The sequence below is a fragment of the Mobula hypostoma genome, chromosome 6 (assembly GCF_963921235.1).
Source record: "Mobula hypostoma chromosome 6, sMobHyp1.1, whole genome shotgun sequence".
Taxonomy (NCBI): Eukaryota; Metazoa; Chordata; class Chondrichthyes; order Myliobatiformes; family Myliobatidae; genus Mobula; species Mobula hypostoma.
Genome location: NC_086102.1, coordinates 70,369,325 through 70,393,648, shown reverse-complemented (window position 1 = coordinate 70,393,648; position 24,324 = coordinate 70,369,325). Strand labels below are relative to the sequence as shown.

At 40.2% G+C, this 24,324-nt stretch overlaps 1 protein-coding gene across 1 annotated transcript in view; it reads left to right on the top strand.

Moving 5' to 3' along the window:
- Positions 1-3,765: 3,765 nt before the first annotated feature.
- The window catches only part of LOC134348090 (transcription regulator protein BACH1-like), a 69,977-nt gene continuing 49,418 nt past the window's right edge, over positions 3,766-24,324 (top strand). Inside the window, exon 1 of the mRNA XM_063050937.1 lies at positions 3,766-3,933. The gene's annotated coding sequence lies outside the window, so the exon portion shown is untranslated. The remainder of the gene's footprint in view (positions 3,934-24,324) is intronic.

Sequence of the window (24,324 nt, the reverse complement as noted above, 5' to 3'; positions counted from 1 at the left end):
AGTACTCCCTCTGGCCCTGATGCTTTTTGTGGGTTCATAATTCTGAAGGCTGCTTGCAGTCAGCCTCAGGGACTGAAATCACAGGATCGTCGGGGGCTATGGGTTTTAATTATGGTTCTTTCATGTTTACCAAATGCCCAATGATTTCAGTTTTACTAGGACTGCTGGGTGCCAAACAGTCAAATCTTGCCTTGATGTTAAGGTCAGCCACGATCACCTCCAGTGTTCAGTACTTTGGTTCAAGTTTGGACCAAAGTTATAATAAAGCCTGGAAACAATCAGAATCAGGTTTAATATCACTGGCATGTGTTGTGAAATTAGTTAACTTAGCAGCAGCAGTTCAATCCAATCCATAATATAGAAGAAAAATAACTAAGTAAAATAAATTACAGTGATGGGGAGATGGGAGTCACAATAGCAGCACATAAAGACTGGCCTAGAGTTCAAGGCTGGAGTTGCAGTTGGTGGTTGCGCCTCCCCTTCCCCCACCAGTACTCTGCAATCCCGTCTCCCTCAGATCCCATCGTCAGCTCCTGGGTACTCAGAGGCTCCATCTTCCTCTCACCCCAACCCTCCCCTCTCCACTGCCACCCCCAGCCTCCCCCCTCCCCCCTCTGATCCCAGCTCTCATCCGTGCCGGGTCCTTACCATCCCCTCCGACCTTCAACTGTCGGAGGCAGAATGCTCTGTCCTCAGTAAGGGCCTCACCTTTGTCCCCCTTCGCCCACACCTCAGCGAGTTCCGTGTTCGCCATGATGCAGAACTCTTCTTCCGCCGTCTCCGTCTCCGAGCCTACTTCTTCGGCAAGGACTCTTCCACCCCCACCGATGACCCCTTCTCCCGTCTTCAACCCTCCTCTTCTTCATGGACACCCCGCTCTGGTCTTCTGCCTGCTCTGGATCTCTTTATCGATAACTGCCGATGGGACATCAACCGTCTCGACGTCACCGCACCTTGTTCCCATTCCAACCTCACCCCTTTGGAACGCTGTGCTCTCCACTCCCTCCGCACTAATCCTAACCTTATTATTAAACCCGCCGATAAGGGGGGTGCTGTTGTAGTCTGGCGTACTGACCCCTACCTTGTCGAGGCACAGCGACAACTCGCGGATACCTCCTCTTATTTACCCCTCAATCGTGACCCCACTAAGGAGCACCAGGCCATTGTCTCCCACACCATCACCGACTTTATCCGCTCAGGGGATCTCCCATCCACTGTTACCAACCTTCTAGTTCCCACACCTTGCACTTCCCGTTTCTACCTCCTACCCAAGATCCACAAACCTGCCTGTCCTGACCGACCTATTGTCTCAGCTTGCTCCTGCCCCACTGAACTCATTTCTGCATACCTCGACACGGTTTTATCCCCCCTTGTTCAATCCCTTCCAACCTATGTTCGTGACACTTCTCACGCTCTTAAACTTTTCAATGATTTTAAGTTCCCTGGCCCCCACCGCTTTATTTTCACCATGGATGTCCAGTCCCTACATACTTCCAACCCCCATCAGGAAGGTCTCAAAGCTCTCCGCTTCTTTTTGAATTCCAGACCTAATCAGTTCCCCTCTACCATCACTCTGCTCCGTCTAGCAGAATTAGTCCTTACTCTTAATAATTTCTCCTTTGGCTCCTCCCACTTCCTCCAAACTAAAGGTGTAGCTATGGGCACCCGTATGAGTCCTAGCTATGCCTGCCTTTTTGTTGGCTTTGTGGAACAATCTATGTTCCGTAGCTATTCTGGTATCTGTCCCCCACTTTTCCTTCGCTACATCGACGACTGCATTGGCGCTGCTTCCTGCACGCATGCTGAGCTCGTTGACTTTATTAACTTTGCCTCCAACTTTCACCCTGCCCTCAAGTTTACCTGGTCCATTTCCGACACCTCCCTCCCCTTTCTAGATTTTTCTGTCTCTGTCCTGGAGACAGCTTATCCACTGATGTCTACTATAAGCCTACTGACTCTCACAGCTATCTGGACTATTACTCTTCTCACCCTGTCTCTTGCAAAAATGGCATCCCCTTCTGGCAATTCCTCCGTCTCCGCCGCATCTGCTCTCAGGATGAGGCTTTTCATTCCAGGACGAGGGAGATGTCCTCCTTTTTTAAAGAAAGGGGCTTCCCTTCCTCCACCATCAACTCTGCTCTCAAACGCATCTCCCCCATTTCACGCACATCTGCTCTCACTCCATCCTCCCGCCACCCCACCAGGAATAGGGTTCCCCTGGTCCTCACCTACCACCCCACCAGCCTCCGGGTCCAACATATTATTCTCCGTAACTTTCGCCACCTCCAACGGGATCCCACCACTAAGCACATCTTTCCCTCCCCCCCCGCTTTCTGCAGGGATCGCTCCCTATGCGATGCCCTTGCCCATTCGTCCCCCCCATCCCTCCCCACTGATCTCCCTCCTGGCACTTATCCTTGTAAGCGGAACAAGTGCTATACATGCCCTTACACTTCCTCCCTTACCACCATTCAGGGCCCCAGACAGTCCTTCCAGGTGAGGCGCCACTTCACCTGTGAGTCGGCTGGGGTGATAAACTGCGTCTGGTGCTCCTGATGTGGCCTTCCATATACTGGCGAGACCCGACGCAGACTGGGAGACTGCTTTGCAGAACACCTATGCTCTGTCTGCCAGAGAAAGCAGGATCTCCCAGTGGCCACACATTTTAATTCCACATCCCATTCCCATTCTGACATATCTATCCATGACCTCCTCTACTGTAAAGATGAAGCCACACTCAGGTTGGAGGAACAACACCTTATATTCCGTCTGGGTAGCCTCCAACCTGATGGCATCAACATTGACTTCTCTAACTTCCGCTAATGCTCCACCTCTCCCTCGTACCCCATCCGTTATTTATTTTTATACACACATTCTTTCTTTCTCTCTCTCTCCTTTTTCTCCCTCTGACTATACCCGTTGCTCATCCTCTGGGTTCCCCCCCCACCCCACCCCTTTTCTTTCTCCCCGGGCCTCCTGTCCCATGATCCTCTCATATCCCCTTTGCCAATGACCTGTCCAGCTCTTGGCTCCATCCCTCCCCCTCCTGTCTTCTCCTATTATTTTGGATCTCCCCCTCCCCCTCCCACTTTCAAATCTCTTACTAACTCTTCCTTCAGTTAGTCCTGACGAAGGGTCTCGGCCTGAAACGTCGACTGTACCTCTTCCTAGAGATGCTGCCTGGCCTGCTGCGTTCACCAGCAACTTTGATGTGGGTTGCTTGAATTTCCAGCATCTGCAGAATTCCTGTTGTTTACCTTCTCCCTCACCTGGTTTCACCCATCCTCAGCTAGCTTGTACTCCTGCCTCCGACTCCCCTTCCCCACCTTCTTGTTCGGGCCTCTTCCACCTTCCTTTCCAGTCTGATGAAGGGTCTCACTTAAAACGTTGACAGTTTATTCCCTCCCCACAGATGCCGCCTCACCTGCTGAGTTCCTTCAGCACTTTGTGTGTGTGTGCGCGCTTCCAGCATCTGCAGAATCTCTTGGATTTTGAGCACCTACAATAATTCGCATCAGGTTTTTTCCCCCGCTCTTTCTTCTTTCCACTTTCCCTATCGTGGCCTTTTGTCTCCCCCTGACCCCAGCTTCCCCTTCCTCCTCTGCACATCCACCCGAAACAACTCATTTCCAGCCATTCACGCGGCGCAGTGATTACGCGTCAATGTTTGCGGAACATCTGCGTGCCCGGCCAATGGGGGCGCGCGGGATTGCGGACGGCCGTGACGTGCTGTAGGGGCGGGAATGGTGGCGGGGCTTACGTGACCCCTCCCCGTGCCTGGCTCCGGGAGGGGATTGTCCGCCGATTGACAGTTTGTGTGGCAAGAAAGCGGCGGAGCAAGGCCGAGCGGCCGGCCGAGGGAGGGCAATTGCGAGGCAGGTGGAGGCGCCGCGTCTGAGGTCGAGCTTCCCTTCCGTTAGGCATGTGCATGAGGTGAGGGGCAAGTGTGGCCCGCCGCAGGCCGTCTCCCGGTACTTGTGCCTCCGCGGTTCTGGGTCGCTAATGGGCCAGCCCGGAGCGCCCGCTGGGAGGCTTCGGGCGTCGCTGCTGGCCGGGCCGTCAGCCTGAGACTGGGGTGTGTCAGCCCTTTCCACGGTGACAGGGAGCCCGCCTACCCCTTTAAGCAGAGATCGGGGCTTGACTGAACCTCGGAGCGGGGCATTTGTGTCCCCGAAGAGGGCACTTTCCCCGTCAGTTGCAGAAGTTTACCTTTTCGCTTTCTTGTAAGCTGTAGATGTTTTCGTCTCTTGCTAGTTTCCTTGATTGTCTTTGAACTTCCTTGTCTCTACCTTTTAAGTGTTTATTATCTTTGAAGAGTGCTTGCCTACACCGTGTGCTGACTTTAGAGACAGTGTCTCTTTAATAAAACTGTTACCATAGCTCTCAGCGCTATCCGAACCTAGTTTTGATATTTACGTGTTTTGGATCAGCTGTTGTTTAACAATGGCATTAGTTACAAAGAATGAAAAAGACACTTTCAGGAAACATTCTCCCAGCATTTACCTCCTCCAGCCACCTAACTATATATTTAATGATGATATTTAAGACTTCCATCATCTGTAGCATGGTTAGTTTTCCTTCTCAGTTTCCTCACTAGACTCTATTGATTCACATCCCAGTGCTCCCCATTCCTGATTATGTTTCTACCTCGTATCATGCATCTTTGCTGGGAGTCATGAAGTATCTCCTTATCTGTCTTTCACTTGTCTTGCCTTTTCATCTGTTTGCCAGGTCCAGTTAACCAACTAAAGCCCATTCCATTGTAACTCCTATATTTAAGTGTAGCATGTTTGTTTCAAATCCAAATTCTACCATGCTGTGATCTCAACTGCCTTAAGTATTTTTTTTACATTGAATTCATTTTAAATGCTTAAGGATACTATATAATTCTATGAATTGATTCATATGGCCACCACTTGCAATTTGATTAATCCAGTCTTCAAGAACACTGAAGTCATCCAAGATTAATATGCTACTCTATTTACGCACACTCATTTAATTATACATTTTCCTACAATGAACCTGCTATTGGATTACTTCTTTAATGTTTTCCGCTATCTTGAACTCTTGGAGTAAGGATTGACTTTGTTTGCAAGCCTGCCTATGGCTGGAATCGTATACTCATACTGCAGAAGATGTACTTGTAGGTTAATTAGATTTTGTCACTTAATTGTACTTTTAATAGCCCTCTGTATTCATTCTACACAGTATCGTTCTCACTCACTATTCAATATAGTATTTCATTGGATATTTTTGGTTTTCATTGTTTTTATTTTTCTACAAAATTCACTTTAAAATTTACCTATTATGTGATGTTTCTGAATATTTAGATACAATGGCTTTCATCATCATTTGACCTAATGCCACTGCTTTTAAGTCTGCAAACCTTGCTGATAGTATCCTCCATCCAAGATGAATTGTAAATATAGTAAGAAGTTTAAACCTATTCTGTGGGTTATTCATTGCTTAATTACTTTTTAATTTATGTTTTTCATTTGGGTTACCTTTGCAGTTAGCTTTGAGTCCTATGCCTCTTATAAATGCTGAAATTTCAGAACTGGACTTGACTTCAGTATTGAGGGAATATTGGGTTTACACCCTAAAAATGGACATGGAGAGGTGGCCTGTACTGGTGTGGGAGTTTGGGATTCCTTCCTTTAGGCACCTTTGTGCCAATGCCAGATTACCCTGTTCATGATGTAAGCTAGATCTATAGTGAGGACTGGTGTAAACAGATGCATAGTTTGCAGTCTGATTTGCTCTACCTCTGGGATTAAACACAAAAAATTTCAGAGTAAAGCAAAAGTAGGCTCGCCTATGGGAGTGACTGATCATGAACAGAATGATTTGTGGCCAGGAGGGCCATTGGTTGTGATTGTGTGGCCTGAAATTGATTGCTTGTCAGATTCCATACAGCAACTGATGCTGTAACTAGTATTTTTAAAAGAGGCTTCATAATTTAGGATTTATGATATTTTCACCTTTGGTATTGAACGCTGGGAAGAAAGTGCATTAAAACTCTAATCTGCAATATAACTGTTCAGAAAGGGCCAAGGTTCAGCAGTTGTCTCTCTTTGTGCCTGATTAACTGGAAAATACAAACATCTTTTTAAATGCAAATGCGTTGCACTGAGCCAAACATGCAGAGGTCTGGGATTTCTGGACTTTGGGCAGTGTGACTGATTGGATTAAGGATAGGATCAGGTGTTGGGTAGAAACTGTTTGGAGAATTGCTTTTAATAGGGTGGTAGATGGCACTGTTGGTGGGAATGAGTAGACAGCAGCTAGAGAACAAGGAGGGGTAAGGTTGCAAGAAGGAGGTAGTGGAAAAAGAAAGTTTGGGAAGTGATGGGAGGGGGGATCTGAAGAAGGGAAGGAATGAAGTTGGAAAATGATACATGTAGGAGTGTATGTGAATACATTTACCCATGAACCTGAATTTCAGTTGTTTTGGACTTGTCATTGGACTGAGAGTTTGCTCTGTCAAGAACTATGCACCAGTCACCCTTTATTGGATGAATTCTTACACAGCCATTATCTCCCACTTAGCCGAAGTGGAGGCAAGTCATCCTTGATATGATGAATGTGCCAAGAAGAATTGTTGAAATGAGAAGTTTCTGCAACTCCTATAGTTGCAGTGTACATATTCCCACAGTTGACATGGTTAGTGAAGTCTAAAATCTTGTCTTTAAAGATTTCAAACTCCGTATGCAGGGTAAATCTGCCCCTGCTCTTTCATATTCTAATTCAGTTGCATTGTTTTTTGCCATTTTTTTTATCTATTGCACATAATGCGGTACCTCTATTGACTTTTGAATAAATGGTGTTTGTATCATTTCATCTTTGTTTTCCTAGTTCATAGCGTACACTTCTCTGATATTAATTTATATACCTTTCATTAGGAGTTACTGTTCCAGTTCATGTATCTTTGATCTTTAATTTTGGTTTAATCAGGTATTCTGTATAATATAAAATAATTTTTACTTAGCATAAATCTTAGACCTTCCAACTATTGGTGTAAATTTAAAAAAACAACATAAGCTACTTGATCTTCCATTCATTTTTTTGATTGATTCTTCTCCCCTAAAAATTTTACTATGATTTATGGGCATACTACTTCAGAAGAATGTTTTCATTATAGTTAGTTTGAACAATCTAACATTTGACCATTGCATCAACTGATTACCATGTACAAGCCCAATTGATGTTAAGCGGAGTGTTGAGTCTGAGATTTGGAAGTCCCATAAATACACTAAAAATATCAGTACTGGCATACAATGTAGCTTACCCATTGCAGTTATCACACACACTTTGAAACTACAGTCATCAAATAATTAAAAAATAATGCTGAACCAGAATAAACTTGCAATACGAAAACTGAAGATGGTGAAAGAATTCAGCAGATCAGTCAGCGTCTTGGGGAAAGTATTCAAGTAAGTGACCTTTCATCAGAATCAGAGAAGTGAGAAAGCAAGCATGTTTTAAGTTGTATGAAGACGCTGAACCAAACTTGTCATCGTCCTTTCTAATTATGGCCAATAGAAAGGAAAGAAAAATAAAGAAAGAATAGGTTGGCATTGAAAGCAGTTTTAGGAGAAAATATATTGGCTACCTGAAATAGTTGAATTCAGTATTGTGTCACAATGGCTGTAACTTGTCCAAAAGGTAAACTGGTTTCTGCTCTTATGGCTTACATTAGAGATTGTTGGAACTGTGTAGGAGGTCAAAGTTGGAGAATTCAAGTGACAAAGGACTGAGAGTTCAGGATTATTCTGTGGACTGAGCAGAGTATACTGCCTAGTGGTCACTCTGCAATTGATTTCTCCTTTTTACTGGAAATAATGTAATGAACACTGAATGAACTACTCTGTATTGGAAGAAATGCAGGTGGATTACAGCTTCACCTGTTTAATCTGTGGATGGCAGGAAGGGAAGAAGTGAAAAAAAAATGAAGTAACATCTCCTGCAGTTGTGTGGAAAGTGAAGTGGAAGAGTGAATCAGGAAAGAAGAGTCCTGCAGTTTGAACAGTGTGGGAAACAGCAGTCCTGATGAGTCAGATGCTGACTGTGCACTTCACAGATGGCAGATTATCAGAGTTTTACTATTCCACAGAGCGCTAGGGATTAAAAGCAATCAATCTGCATACATCCATATGTGTCATAGTTTGGGCAAGGAGTAATCAAATTATTTAAAATAAAAATATCAATAATATCTTATTTTAATTATTTTTCTGTATCTCAGGGTCCTGTCTGTACTAACTATATCATGATTTCAAACAGCTCTCCTCTTTTTGAAGTAATGGACTCAGGCATGGAATTGCAAGCACAATAAATTGGTGTAGTAATCTGTCATTTGGGGATAATAGGTTAAGGATTCCTTTGAATTTCTCTATGATATATTTGGAGCTTTATCAAGTGATCTTGGAGATATTGTTGCTATAACGTTTAATGCCAGACAGTTTGCATGCTATTTCTTTCATTGTTTGAATCACTGAATGCATAGTGGCAAAATAAATGTAATTAATTGTTTTTTGAACTTTCATTTGGAGTTTATTGGTGAGAACAATGAAAAGATGGTACCAGAAGCTTGCCTTTGGAATGACAGCTTAGGTATAGTTTGATTCACTTAATATCCCTGTCTCAGGATATTTCCTCGGACTTCTATGGCAGCTAGCATGTTCCAGCTAAAAAGATTATGCAATTGCGTCTTTCTTGCTGTTTATTCAGTACCAGATTATGTAAACTGAAAGATTTGTCTGATTTCAGAACAGTTATGTAATTATGTGTAGGAAAGAAAGGTTGAGAAGAATTTTTGATCTCCGACACAAGGCTTAGTCAATCTTGATCTTGATGCTTAAGACACAAAGGAAAGTATGATATCTGTTTGGATAGTGTAGTGAATATTGAATTTTTATTTATTTTTCCCTAACCATTGTAACTTACTGTGTTGGCCTAAATGTGTGACATTTGCAAAAACCAACAGGTATACTCCATTAATCCGATAGTGCCTTGCTCTGAAATCATCTCTTGAATGATGAGAGAATAGCCTTGGATTCTCTTGTTTACTTCAATTTTACTGTTGAGATTGGTCTTTGAAGTTTTAATTGGGAACTGAAGCTAAATATAAAAGTTCACTGCAAATGTATTATCAACCCTGAGTTTCATTTTCTTGTGGGCATACTCAATAAATTCATAATAGAATAATAACCATAACAGAATCAATGATACACTGCACCAACTGTTCAGTCAACTAGAGTGTAAAAGACAACTATGTGCAAATATAAAAACAGAGTAATAATTATAAATAAGCAATAAATATTGTGAACATGAGATGACGAGTCTTTGAAAGTCAGTTCATAGGCTGTGGGAATGTTTCAGTGATGAGGCAAGTGAAATTATTCCCTTTGGTTCAAGAGCTTGATGGTGTGAGACCTGAAGCACCTGTACCAACTTCCTGATGCAGAGGTGAGAAAAGAGCATGGCCTAATTGGTGAGGGTCCCTGATGACTGATGGTGCTTTCCTGCAATAATGCTACATGTAGATATGCTTAATGGTGGGGAGCACTTTACCTGCAATGGCTTGGGCTATATCCACTACCTTTTGTTAGATTTTCCATTCAAGAGCATTGGTGTTTGCACAGCAGGCTGTGATGCAGTTAGTTATTATACTCTCCACCACATATCTATAGAAGTTTTAGATGTCATGCTAATTCTTGCAAACTCCTGAGGAAGTAAAGGTGTTGCTATGCTTTCTTTGTAGTTGCACTTGTGTGCTGGGCCCAGGCCAGGTCCTCTGAAATAATAACACTGAGGAATTTAAAGTTGCTGACACTTTCCAGCTCTGATCCCCTGGTGAGGACTGGCTCATGGACCTCTGTTTTCCTCCTGTAGCTAATAATCCACTCTTTGGTCTTGCTGACATTGAGTAAGAGGTTGTTGCTGTTCTACCACTCAACCAGATTTTCAGTCTCCCTCCTATATGCTGATTTGTCACATCCTTTGATTTATCCTACCACAGTGGTGTCATTAGCAAACTTGAATACGGCATTGGAGCTGTGCTTAGCCACACAGTTGTAAATGTAAAGCAAGTAGAGCAGGCAGCTAAGCACACAGCATTGTGGTGCATTTGTGCTGAAGGGGATTGTGGAGGAGATGTTACCAATCCAAACTCATTGGGATCTGCAACTGAGGTAATCAAGGATCCAACTGCATAAGGAGGTATTGAGGCCAAGGTCTTGAAGCTGCTTGGTTAGTTTTGAGGGGATGATAGTATTGAATGCTGAGCTATAGTTAATAATGAGCATCCTGATATATGCATCTTTGCTGTCCAGATGTTCTAGGGTTGAGTGAAGAGCTAGTGAGGTGGCACCTGCTTTTGACCAGTTGTGCTGCTAGTCAAATTGGAGCGGAACCAAGCCGCTTCCCAGGCAGGAGTTGATATGTTTCATCACCAGCCTCTCAAAACACTTCTTCACTGTTGATGTAAGTTCTTTTGGACAATAGTCATTGAGTAGGTTGCCACGTTCTTCTTAGGTACTGGTGTAAGTGAAGCTTGCTTGAAGCAGGTGGGTACCTCAGACTGCTGAAGCAAGTAGTAAAGATCTCAGTGAACTTTCCATCCAGGTGATCAGCACTTAGTACTTGACCAGGTACTCAATCTGGCCAGATGCTTTTTCTGGCTTCACTTACTGAAGGGTGCTTGCACATTGGCCTCAAAGACTGAAATCACAGGATCACCTGGGGCCATGTGAATTCAAGATGGTTCCTCCATGTTTTGACAGTCAAAGCAAGTATAGAAAGCATTGATCTCATCTGAAAGTGAAGCCCCTGCTGTGATCCAATTGTTGTGATTTGCTCTTGTAACTTTTAATAATTTAACTGCCCAGGAACACTTTGTTGTATGCTTCATTGATGTTGGCTGCCAAATAAATCTTCCAGGGAGGTTGTGCTGGAGTATGCAGTACTCTTACAGAACCTCTTACACAGTGCATTTGGGTTGTGAGACTACTACTCTACCTTTTGAATTGATTTGTTTCCCTTTACCTGGCATAACCAAGCTAGAATAATTTTTAAAAAAGCTTTCTCGAGCCCATTAGGAATGAATATTTAGAGGCCAAGTTAATGTAGGATGATGACAGTATACAGTAATAACTATTTTTAGATGAGTGAAAGTGATAGAGAGGCTGACTGTTTTGAAGAATAACTGATAAGTAAATGAAGATTTACTTATCAAATGAAGAGCTGAATAAAGGGATGCTGAGTATGTAGACTGGCAGATAGGAAAAATTCAGAATGTTGGACCCTGTCATCTGGCCAGTGGTAAATTGTTTTAGTCAAGTGAAATCGTGAATGAGACCATTCAATACAACAGGTCAAAAATATTTTACATACGACTCTTCCCCTTTTGCCTAACTTTAACATATCCTTTTCTTCCTTTCTACCTGCTTTTTCCTTAAGTCTGATCTGTTCACCTCAATTACTGCTAATAGTAGTAAGTTCTTTGGGTAACATTATTAATAGGTAAAGTTTGTCCTGAATTTTCTGTTGGATATATTAGTGATTTCCTAATAGCTCTTTCCCTCAAGTAGATCTATTTGATTTAAGGCAGAGAACCTGATGAGAAAAAAATATTAATAAATTGGTCTGATGTAATATTGTGTATATTTATTATCAGGTGGTTATTGTATCCTTGTATTTGACTATGGTTTGTTTTTTTCCCATTATTTCAGCAGTTCAGGTTTCCATTCCCTTGCTGATTGCTTTTCCACAAAGAGTTGACATGTTAACCAATTTTCTCATTTAACGCAGACATCTAGTACAGATAATGGACTGCCTTCATACAGTGCTTTAGAATATGCATCCTCCAAATCTTCATTCTCTTTGTAACATTCAAATGTTTGTTGATTCCTTCAAATTCTTTGTAATTCTGAACTTGTTGAAGTAGTGAAATCATTTCATTTATATATACAGTTAATTGGGACAGCCATTATTTGGGACAAACCTTAAAGAACAAAAACTAAATTAAGAAACCAGATTCCCCTAATTTATGAGAAAAGATGTTGCTAGGAATGGAGGTCTTTGGTACAAGGAGAGATTGGATTGGTTGGGATATTTCTCACTAGAGAACAGACCAAGGGTGGGTGTGTGTGTGTGTATTCTTGACAGATCATAAACAAATGGCAAGGTTGCCATCTGAAGCACCCCAATGTGCAGAGAAGAATATATTATTTTGTAATATACAGCCAACTTACATACGTATTATATATTAGAAGTTTAACACCTATGTAGTGCTCTGGTTGAAATATTATGCAAAGAATACTAAGCTGAGATGTGACTCAATGAAGAACTTGTCAATATATGAAATCAGTTCAATTAAAGGTCAGATTTTTTTTATATATGCAGAAGTAGATTTAACATGAAAAAATTTGGAGCATATTTGGCCATTCATTATAATCGTGCTTGATGCACTGAGTCAATATCATATTTCTACTTTGTTTTTCTCTTTTCTGATGATACCTTTCATATGTTTATCTCTTTAACTATATTTAGTGATTTTTATCTCTACACCATTACTTTATATGGGAGTTGATTAGTCCAGAAGCTGTCTGGATTTGTCCATGCTTACAAAGATGCTATTCCTGCAGTTGGCCCATATTCCTCTATTCCTTTTCTATCCATGTACCTGCCCAAAGGCTTTTTAAAAACATGCTCTTAAATATCCCTTAAATATTTCTCCTCTTACTTTAAATCTGTGACTTATAGCTTTAGATTCCCCTTCTCTTAGAAAAAGACTGTTTAGTTAGCTTGCTTGTACTTCTCATAACCTTATAAGATCACCCCTTGGCCTCCTGTTCTCCAGTGAGAGCTATTCCAACCAATCCAATCTCTCCTTTTAACCAAAGACCTCGATTCCTGGCAGCATCCTGAAGAATTTTTTTTTACACTCTGTCTAACGCTACAGCATCCATTTAGTGTGATGACCAGATATGCATACAATATTTCAAGTGCAACCAAACCAATGTTTTCTACAGTAGCAACATGAAATTCCAACTCTTGTACTCAATGTCCAAGAATATGAAGGAACTATTTATCCACCCATGTCATCAATTTCAGGGTGCTGTGGTCTTGATCCCAACCTCCCTCTCTATATCAATGCCTCGAAGGTCCCTGCCTCTCATTGTACGTACATGTTCTGTTAGTTTGAGCCAACCCAAAATGCATTACACTTGTTTGGATTAATATCCATCGCCATCACTCCACCCAGCTTTGCAGTTAAACCATATCTCTGAATCCTTATGCAAACACTGCATTATCTACAACACCACCAATCTTCATGTCGTCAGCAGACAACTTATCATAACCGCAGACATACAATAAACAACAGTGGCCCCAGCACTGAAACCTACATTATACTAAAATATTTGTCCAAAAATCATCACACGTACACTCCAGGAATTCATCTGCCGCACTATTATTGCTAATTTAGTTTTATTCAAGATTTCTGTAGTATCTTTGTTACATATATTTCTAATTCAAAGTTCCTGTGTGATTTTAATTAGTTTAATTTCCTACATGACTGCTTTTGTTTGGAGGCCAATGGACAACTCCCGTCAATATTTTCTGTCCCTTGAAGCATCTTAATTTTCTGAACCATTGTCATTATTGCTTGTTGTTCATCCGTCAGTGTCTTGTTTATTTCTTTTGCATCTTTATTACATCGGCCATATTTGTTAGTGGAAGTGTGTGTATACTCTGTTCCTTCCTGATGCCATTTGGTTACTGAGTCACAGAAATAGGCTCTTCAGTCCACTACATCCAGCCAACCTTGTTGCACATTTATACTAATTCGCTTGCCCGCATTAGGACCATATTCTTCTAAGCATTGCCTATTTGAAGCCTCTTAAAGATTGTAATTGTATCTCCAATCTACTCACTGTATTCCACCTGCCCTTTTTCTCAAGCATTCTAGATTTATCTCCAGTGGGATTTCTTCTCACCGCTACCCGCTGTCTCCATTTGGTTTAAGTTCTTTTCTACCTTCGTAACCATTAATTTACTCCGGTCCAGGCTTTGTTGGTTATTGATCACACCCAAACAAACTGTATCTTAGCTTTGAAAGCTACTATTGCATCATATGATGAAGCAAATCTGAAAAAAAAATAATCAAGTTAAAATTAAAAAAAAACTAAAACATTGAGGCCAACTAAATAGCAATTTGAATTAATTTAATCCAAAAGTGACAAAATAGCTATCTTTTCTGTGTAAAATAGCAGGTTAAACAATTTGTTTTCATCACATGTAATTAGGAAAAACTGGGAAAGACTAGAGCACTTGCATTGGAAGTAAAAATGGACAGAATAGATCTGTCATTTGTATATATCTTGTGATTTACAATGGATAATGGAGTATTAATTTGTTTATAATATATTCATTTGTTGAATTAACAATTGCACCAATTGCTAAAATGAAACAGTCCTTTGGAGTAGACCAATATAAAATGATTAAATATTCTGAAAGGCAATTTGGTTGTTAAGAGAATAATTGTTTTGAAGACTGATGGGTAAAGTAATCATTTAAACTAAAATTTAATTGGGTTTGAACTAAGTGCCACTTACTGCATAATATCTTGATCATTAATATTGGCATTCTAGTACATCACACTCATAAATTATTGTCTGGAGGTATGCAGCTTGTGTCTACATTCTGTCTATAAATAAATGTATATCCATTTTAAAGAAATTCCTGACCTGTGGTTGAAGGGAAGAAATAAAAGGAACAGACCTTCTTATTCTCCTCTATTGTTAAAGGAAAATTCTGCTGCTTCAATTGCTAAGTTTTTGTTGTAGAAGTTTTGTATAACATAAATGAAAACTCATGATCCCATCTTTCAACTCTGTTTGGATATTTAAGAAGATAAACATTGGGGAATTTTAAATGTTTTGTAAGAATTATAGAAATGAGTCTTGCAGCCAAACTTGTTGAGATTTTCTATATCTTATGTTCTTGTGATCAAATGAAAGCCTCTTGGTTTCCTGAGTCAATATATGAAGACCCTACTTAGGAGGATGCAAAACTGGACCTCCTGTCAGGGAATGAGGTAGGGCAAGTAACAGAAGTGGCAGTCCAATATCACTTCAGCTTTAGTGACCACATTATGAGGTTTAAAATAATGATGGAAAAGGATAGGGCAGGTTCACAGGTTCGGGGCCTAAACTGGAGCAGGAGTAATTTTGGGGTAATTAAGCAGGATCCAGGAGAGGTCGATCAAGTGAGCTTGTTTGAAAGGAAAATATTGAATAACAAGCAGGAGGTGTTTTAATGTGTGTTATCAAAAGCACAGGGACAGCATGTTCCTATTAGGATAAAGGATAATCCTGGCAAGTTAAGGGAACCTTGGCAAATAAGAGATATCAATGCTCTGGTCGTGAAAAAGAAGAAAGTATAATTTGAGTTTAGGAGTTGGGGACAAGCAAATCCTTGTAAAGGACTAGTAAAAAGTTTAGGAATACTCTTAAGAAGGAAATCAGGATAGTGAAAAAGGTATTTAGCGTACTGGCCTTCATTAGTCAGGACACTGAGTAAAGGGAGTTGGGACATGATGTTGCACTTGTATAAGTTGGTTGGGCATGATAGGAGTACAGTGTACAGTTTTGGTCACAGTGTATAGCAAAGACATTAAACTAGGAAGAATGCAAGAGGATTGTCAATGATGATGTCAGAACTAGAGGGCCTGAGTTATAGGGAGAGGTTGGAATGAAGGAGAATGAAGGGCAACCTTATAGAAGTGTTTAAAATTGTGAGGGATGAAAGTGAATGGTAACAAGTTTTTTCCCCAGGGTAGAGGAGTCTAAAGCTAGGGGCTATAGATTTAGGATGATAAAGAGAAGATTTACACATTGAGGGGCAACTTGTTCACACTGAGAGCGATAATGAGCTGCCAGAAAGGTGGAGGGGAGGTGGTTCGAGGGACATGGGTCAAATGCAGGAAATTGTGACTAGCAGTTGTAGCCATGGTCAATATGGACTTCTTGTACTAAAGGGTTTTTATCTGTGCTGTATTGCTCTGACTCTTTGCGCCTGAATGATAGACATTGTGCTTTCAGGTGATGTTGTGAAAGAAGTAGTGAGGAGATACTGCAATGTTTTTTTTGAAAGTGGTGTATACTTTTACCATATTGTTTTTGAGGGAGTGCGTGTTTAGGGTGCCTGTCAGGATATTGCCAGGAGAGTTAAGGGTACTCTGGAGCCCATCTGATTTAGTCAATGGCTTGAGTCCGGTAAGTGATAGAAATGTTTATGGAACTAGAAAAGTGAAACACTCTCTATATAATAGGCAGTCCCTGACTATTCTTGTAGCTGTGATGATTTAGGTGTTTCACAGGGATTGGTGCTGGAAGGTTGCAATGTTGTTGAATGTTTAGAGGAAACGGTTAGATTCTTTTGTGGAAACGGTTAGATTCTTTTGTTGTTGATGCTGTTTTACAGGTACTTGAATGGCCTGTCCCTTGGCTCTGCTTCATGGGCTTCATAATGATATGTAGTTGGTTATACACATGCATGCTCCGCCTGCCACCTTCCTTCATTCTGTCCCTCGCCCGCCCTCTTGTACTCAGTTCACAGCTAAGCACAGATATACAGCTTCAAGCTTGTCTGTTTACCTAGTTGACATTCTGGTTCTAGCTGCAGACTTGGGAGGTAAGGGACACTGTGAGCCAAGTTCTGGCCGTGCACCTGACCCATGTTTCTGACCCCACTTGTGTCCAGAGTAAACAGGTTGACATTACAGGAAGTAAATCAGATACCATAATGATATATCATGGTGAGCAGTGAAATCTTGTGTGCAACAATATGATAAAAGCTACACACCATAAGTGAAACTTTTTTTATCAATTGCCTCCCAACTCCAGACTGAACTGCATCTTTGCAGCACTGTATCAAATAACATCCATGCCATGAGTCAGCCCATGTTTGAATGTTATCTAAGTCCTGTTCAACGCAGACTTGGATTGCCTCACTATCTGTTTATCACTTCCGTGTATTTTATAAGTTGGAATATTTTGATAACGTGTTTTTTTAAAAATAACAGAAACACTTATTAAAAGCCTGGAAAATGACATTAAATTTTCTCAATGCTATTACTTGTGATTTGTTCCATTCTATTATGTTGTAGCGATATTCAAGAATATAATTTTATGTATTAAATTTTTCGTACCAATTGACATTACATTTAGATTATTCACTCATTTTATGTGCTAAAAGAAATCGCATTGTGCAGTTCTCTAATGTCAGTTTCATCTTAATTTTGGAAAAGAACATTTTATCCAGAGATGCTTCAAATTCTTTTTTATATAATTTATTCTTATGGCTTGTGAATTGCATTACTGTAAAAAGAATAAAATTTTTCAGGGTCTGGTATAACTTGTAGAGATATCATTATCCTGTTCTTAGCCGTGCTTCTTGTCACATGCAACTATTACTAGGTGGAAAGCATTTTGATAGTGAAATGTTTGCCTGGTTATCGTGAATCTGTTGAGGTACAAATGATTCCCACATGATAGAAGATGGTCAGATTCACAATTTTCTGTAACTCTAAGCTGCATCATCTGCTCATATTTCAAGAAACACACTGAAAGATTTACTTTCTTTGTCCCACATAAATTCTGTAAAAAAAAAACAGTGAATTTGCGTTACTTGAATGGCCATAACACAAGGGTCACCTGTGTACAAAATGTGCATGAAAATTGCTTGCTTCTTATAATTCTTCAGAATTTTCACCTAATTCTACTGGTTGGCCTTAATTCATGAGGGAATTTTTAAGTATGGCTCTTGTACCTTGTCACTTCTAAAATTATGTATGAAAATTCTGTGGGGTACACAACTTGTAAGGATCATGCATAGTAATGTTATTGAACCTTTATTATTGTTAATTTTTAATCCAAAAGGATTCTGTATTTGTTTTCATTGCAATTGCATCCCTTTTTTCAAATAATACTGTTTTGCTTAACATAACTGCTGCTCCGCTCCATCTTTCCAAGTATGTTATATCCTGGAATTGTAACTCCTCCTGATTTTTCTGTAGCCATCGTTCAACTATCACTACTTTTTCCCCCCCCCAAGACATTATTGTCGCCAATTCCTCTGTTTTATAATGAACATTATGTATGCTCTTGCACAGATAACTTACTCATTTTTGGCTGTATAAGACCTGTCATCTAGTACACTTGGTTGAATCAGTTGATGATAACCTGAGCTCAGCCTCCAAGCATCCATAAAACCAACTATTTTAAGCATACCTTTTGTGACTCAGTGCTGAATACATTGGACATGTTAAGTCAATGAAGTCCATTACTTTGATTTCTGTGCCCTTGGTGACCAGAGACACATTAGATAATATAGCAATTGATAATATGCTTAAACATATTGTAATGTGCTGCTTTTTTTAAAGGTGGCTATATAATTATTTAAGTTTTGTGAATATATGTAAAATGATTTATTTAATGTCATCAGCCGTTTGTTCAAAGGATGTAATCCAGTGGGAGGCAATTTCAAGCATTGAGGTATTTTCAAGTGTAGCTCAGCACATTTTAACATTCATCACCTGATCTGCAAAACATGTATAAAGGTTGCAGCATGAGTGATCTGAATTTCTGTTTTATTTCATTACTTTCTCTCTTGCCTGTAACTTCTGCCATTGAATATTAAGGGTATTTTTTTTCCAAGTTTTCTTTCGTATGTGGCTGATACTTGTTTTCTTGAACTGGTCACTGAATTAGCGTGCTGGAATTCTCTCCAGAGTATCATCACCATAAGGATGCAGCAGTTCACTGTCATTAGTTGGCATGTAAGGAATCAAGATAATTGTATCCTTCTACATTGCTCTTTATAGAAATGCAAAGTTATTTTTGTTTCCTCCAGCATATTTATTACTGAATCTGTGAAGTTTCACAGCTTGGTTCATTCTGTCTGTATCTCTGGAGACAGTTTATCTACTGATGTTTACTAAAGCCTACAGACTCTCACAGCTACCTGCACTATTCCTCTTCTCACCCTGTCTCTTGCAAAAATGCCATCCCCTTCTCACAATTCCTCCGTCTCCACCGCATCTGCTTTCAGGATGAGGCTTTTCATTCCAGGACAAAGATGTCCTCCTGTTTTAAAGAGAGGGGCTTCCCTTCCTCCACCATCAACTCTGCTCTCAGATGCATCTCTCTCATTTCACGCACATCTGCTCTCACTCCATCCTCCCACCACCCCACTAGGAATAGGATTCCCCTTGTCCTCACCTACCACCCCACCAGCCTCCGGGTCCAACAACTCCGTAACTTCTGCCACCGCCATCGGGATCCCACCACTAAGCACATCTTTCCCTCTACCCCCCCCCCCGCTTTCCGCAGGGATCGCTCTCCACATGACTCCGTTGTCCATTTTCCCCCCCCGCCCCCATCCCTTCCCACCGATCTCCCTCCTGGCACATCCTTGTAAGCGGAACAAGTGCTATACATGCCCTTACACTTCCTCCCTCACCACCATTCAGGGTCCCAGACAGTCCTTCCAGGTGAGGTGACACTTCACCTGTGAGTTGGCTGGGGTGATATACTGTGTCCGGTGCTCCTGATGTGGCCTTCTATATATTGGCAAGACCCGACGCAGGCTGGGAGACCGTTTCGCTGAACACCTACACTCTGTCCGCCAGAGAAAGCAGGATCTCCCAGTGGCCACACATTTTAATTCCACATCCCATTACCATTCTGATATGTCTATCCATGGCCTCCTCTACTGTAAAGATGAAGCCACACTTAGGTTGGAGGAACAACACCTTGTATTCCGTCTGGGTAGCCTCCAACCTGATGGCATGAACACTGACTTCTCTAACTTCTGTTAATGCCCCATCTCCCCTTCGTACCCCATCTGTTATTTATATATTTATATATTTATTATTAAAATACTTTTTTTTCTCTCTCTCCTTTTTCTCCCTCTGTCCCTCTCAGTATACTCCTTGCCCATCCTCTGGGCTCCCCCCCCCCCCGCTTTCTTTCTCCCTAGGCCTTCTGTCCCATGATCCTCTGATATCCCTTTTGCCAATCACCTGTCCAGCTCTTAGCTCCATCCCTTCCCCTCCTGTCCTCTTAGATTAGATTAGATTCAACTTTATTGTCATTGTGCCGAGTACAGATACAAAGCTAATGAAATGCATTTAGCACCTGACCAGAAATGCAAAGAATAGTGTTATTTACAAAATAACCGAATTAAAAAAGTGCTACAGCACATAAATATAAAAATACTGAGACAGTACAATGCGAATGCAATACTGCTTAGCGCTGTGATGAGAGGTTCAGCAGTGTCACAGCCTCAGGGAAGAAGCTGTTCCTGTGCCTGCTGGTGTGGGAGCAGAGGCTCCTGTAGCACCTACTGGATGGGAGGAGAGTAAAAAGTCCATGGTTAGGGTGAGATGCATCCCTGATAGTGCTATCCTATCATTTCAGATCTCCCCCTCCCCCTCCCACTTTCTATCTTTTCTTACCATCTTACTCTTACTATCTCTTCTTTCAGTTAGTCCTGACAAAGGGTCTCGGCCGAAACGTCGACTGTACCTTTTCTTATAGATACTACCTGGCCTGCTGCGTTCACCAGCAATTTTTATGTGTGTTGCTTGGTTCATTGAACCTTGAGTAGATTATCTAAGACTATATCATTGTAATATATCTGTTGATAAAGTAGAATGATTTATTTATAAAATATTATCATTTATGTTGGCCAGTGGTGTAATGGCATCAGCATCGGTCAGCATCAGGCAAGTGGTCCTGGGTTCAAATCCAGCCAGCTCCTTGCATGCTTTCCATCTGTTCTTGGTTGAGCATAGAGCTAGCAACTTGGCCTCGTAATACAAACACAGACAGATTGCTAAAGAAATGGCAATGTCCAGAGACAAGGTGCGGAGAGGAATTTTTAAAAAATTAACATTCATGGATTGGAACAAAATGTAAATAATGTGAGATAATATCTTGGAACTGCAGCTAAAAGGTTGCTAAACTTAAACCTAAAGATGTCTTTAATTGCTAACTTTAAATATTTTTGTTTTTCCCTGGGATCTGAAGTTCCTGTTCTTAATGTGGTTTCAAATTCCACAACTGAAATATGAATAGTTACAATGTAGGTTAATATGAACCAAGGCTGTGAGAAGTGGTGTGACAGGAAGATGCATAAACAGTTGAAAATGTGCATCTCTTTCACAGACTGCATTTGCAAGCTTCAAGTCACTATACATTTCTAACTGCAATAACCAGAAACTAATGGAGGGAAAAAAATCCTTATTTAGGTAGTTCTTCTTGTATGAATGTTGTCTTACTTTCTAGTGGCACTGGTGAATGTTTAGGTTATAGCAGATCTGATTAGCTCATATTTCCTTATAACATGGGAGGAAGACATTTGGACCAATTGAGTTCTACCTTGCTTCCAGAATTGACCATCTAATTATACACCAGTGGCAATTTAAAGGGGCCAATTAACTACCAAGCATGTGGGAGGAAACTGGAGCACTCCTTAAGAAACCCAAGCAGTCATTAGATGAGCATGCAAACTCCATATAGACTACACAGAATATTATTATTTTACCTGGATTGCAGTAACGACGAGCAGCAATTCTATAATCTAGGCCACTATGCTGCCAAGTACGGGTATCCGATATTCAAGATCATGTCACTTGCTTAAATCACAGCTCAAACTAAATCTTTAAAAGGGCTTTGACAGAGACCCAATTCAAATTCTCCCTCTATGAACTTTTATTTTGGACATGATGTTTTTTCATCCGTTTATTCGTATAGATGTATTTTGTCTGTAACCTATGCCTTGGGTTTGCTCCTTCAGGTGCATATCCATCAAGCTGTTCTTCCCCACCCATAGAAATCTTGGTTTGTCTTAAAGGCCAAGTTTGCTTTTTGTCAAAACCATCTGCTGAATTTTGGTATATGAATGAGCAATAGAAAATGTATTTTGACCAAGAGTAGACGATTTGCAATTATTGTGTATATGAACTTGCTATTTAATTATCCAAGTAACACAATACACATCTCTTCTTTAAAACTGTAATCTGTTTGGCACATTGGGCAATACTCAATAAAATGTTTATCATAAAAATAAGCTTCCAAAGTACTTCCATTGTCCTTTTCCAGTTATCCACTGATGTGCACCTCCTGTTGTTTAAGTGCAAATGTGCATATGATAAAATATTACAATAACATCAACCCAGAACACTTTACCTCTAATAACATATTCCAGAATAACTGAATTTTTTTTTGTTCTGAAAGAAGAATAAAGTTATAGATCTTGTAACTTAATGGGAATAACCTCTCTTTGGAAAGGTTTCTTGAAGCAAATTTTAATGGGAAGAAATTTTATTTTCCACACCTATAAGCCTGAGGGTGAATTACTTTAGCTATCTTGTTATTATTCTACGCACTTTGTGGCATATAGGGTAGCAGCCTTGCTGTTTCTTTAGTATTTTTGTCTGTTTTACAAGGCCAAGTTGCTAGCACTGTTCAACCAGCATAGATGAAAGGCATGCAAGGATCCAGCCGGATTCAAACCCAGGACCACTCGCCTGTGAGTCCAGTGCTGACGCCACTACATCAGTGGCTGGCTACTTTAGTTATCTACTGCAGTGCAACATGGAGTGATAAGGTGAGTCCTGTGTAATGGTATTACCTGTGAAATAAAATTGAGACTTCAATGTTTTTTTAACTACAGAAGTGATATATTTATGTACTAATTTCTCACTGAAGAAACTAATGCAGGTTAAGGCTCAAATCTTAAGAGTGTTCCTACAAAGGTAGCCTGTGGTTTTACTGAATGCTGTTTAATGACATTGTAAATTGCTTAAGGTATTGATTATATTTTTGAAAAAAAGTAATGTGCCTGTTAATTATGTTAAAGCATGAAGGAAGTTGGTGGATTTCCTTTGGGTAGGTTATTTAGAGAAGCAATGATTTGAAGAAACCAGAAAATGCTCACTCATCATTTGTCAGCATTACTGCATGAGATAGATCAGCACTCTGCGAAGCTTAGCTGACAGCCCCTAACAGTAATCCAAAGATGCATAACAAAATAGACTGACTACGTGTCTTGTGCGTGACTCAGTAACAAAATAACCTAAAAATCTGAAATTTTTAATGTTAGTTAGGTTCAGCATCAGATTGTGCTTGTTTTTCTAAACCCCCATAGCCCAAATGGGGCCTAATTGTAACTATCACTGCTGAAATGTTAAATTATTTTCTGATCTATTTTTAAAGTACTGTATTAAGTATTTGTGTGGAATTAGCATAATGTTTTTGACCTTCCTGAACTACAGAGGAATAGAAAAATTGTGCATCAAGTTTCTATAGATGATTGTCTATACATTTAACTGGCTAAACCAGTTAAATGAATAAATCTGAGACAGAAAATCAAGCTTTGTGAAATACCAAAGTAATGCCTTGAATACTATTACAGAAGCTGCTTAAGATGAGTAAAGAATCTCTCTTTGGATTTTTCTGGTGTAATGGGGGAAAAGTACCTTCCTTATTAATCTACCTTTGACTGAAGCTTAACTTCTCATTTAATGCAAGTGAATGCTGGTTGCAGTAGCTAGTGTTGTATAATCTAAAGCATTCAGTATTTAATAAAATCTCTGAATATATAAGATATTTTACTTAGCTATCTTTAATCATGTGAAAGAAATAAGTAAGCTGCATGCTCTTCATTAAAATTCTACATTGAAGTTCAATGAGCTGTCATGATTCACTTGTGCCAAATTCAATAATTTGTCATGAGTTATTCCTGCAAAAAACTTGCAGTGAAAAATTTGGGGCTTAGTAAATGTCAGTGAATTCTGCAGGAAATTGTTACATTTTCTTTGAAGAGTGAGTGACAAGAAATAGTTATACTGAAAAGCTCCAAGTACAGTAAAAAAAAAGCCATTAATCCATCAGGTTTAGCACTTTGGTGCCAGATAAACGGATTTTTCTGGCTGTCAAATGTTATTCCTATTTCAAAGTTCAAATTTATTATCAAAGTATGTATACCATATACAACCTTGGTATTTATCTTGTAGGCACCCACAAAACAAATACCTTAGAATTCACTAGAAAAAAACATGCACTTACACATTCAAGACCTCCAAGTATCCAATTTGCAACAGAGGACAAATTGTGCAAATAATTTTTTAAAAAATGTATACAAAAATACATGGAACTAAATGATGTTATACAATAGGATTGTGCGTGTTAGAGTGAATTTTTTTGGGTAGATGATTTGTTTACACTTAAATGACTTTGGCCACCAGACTGCTAT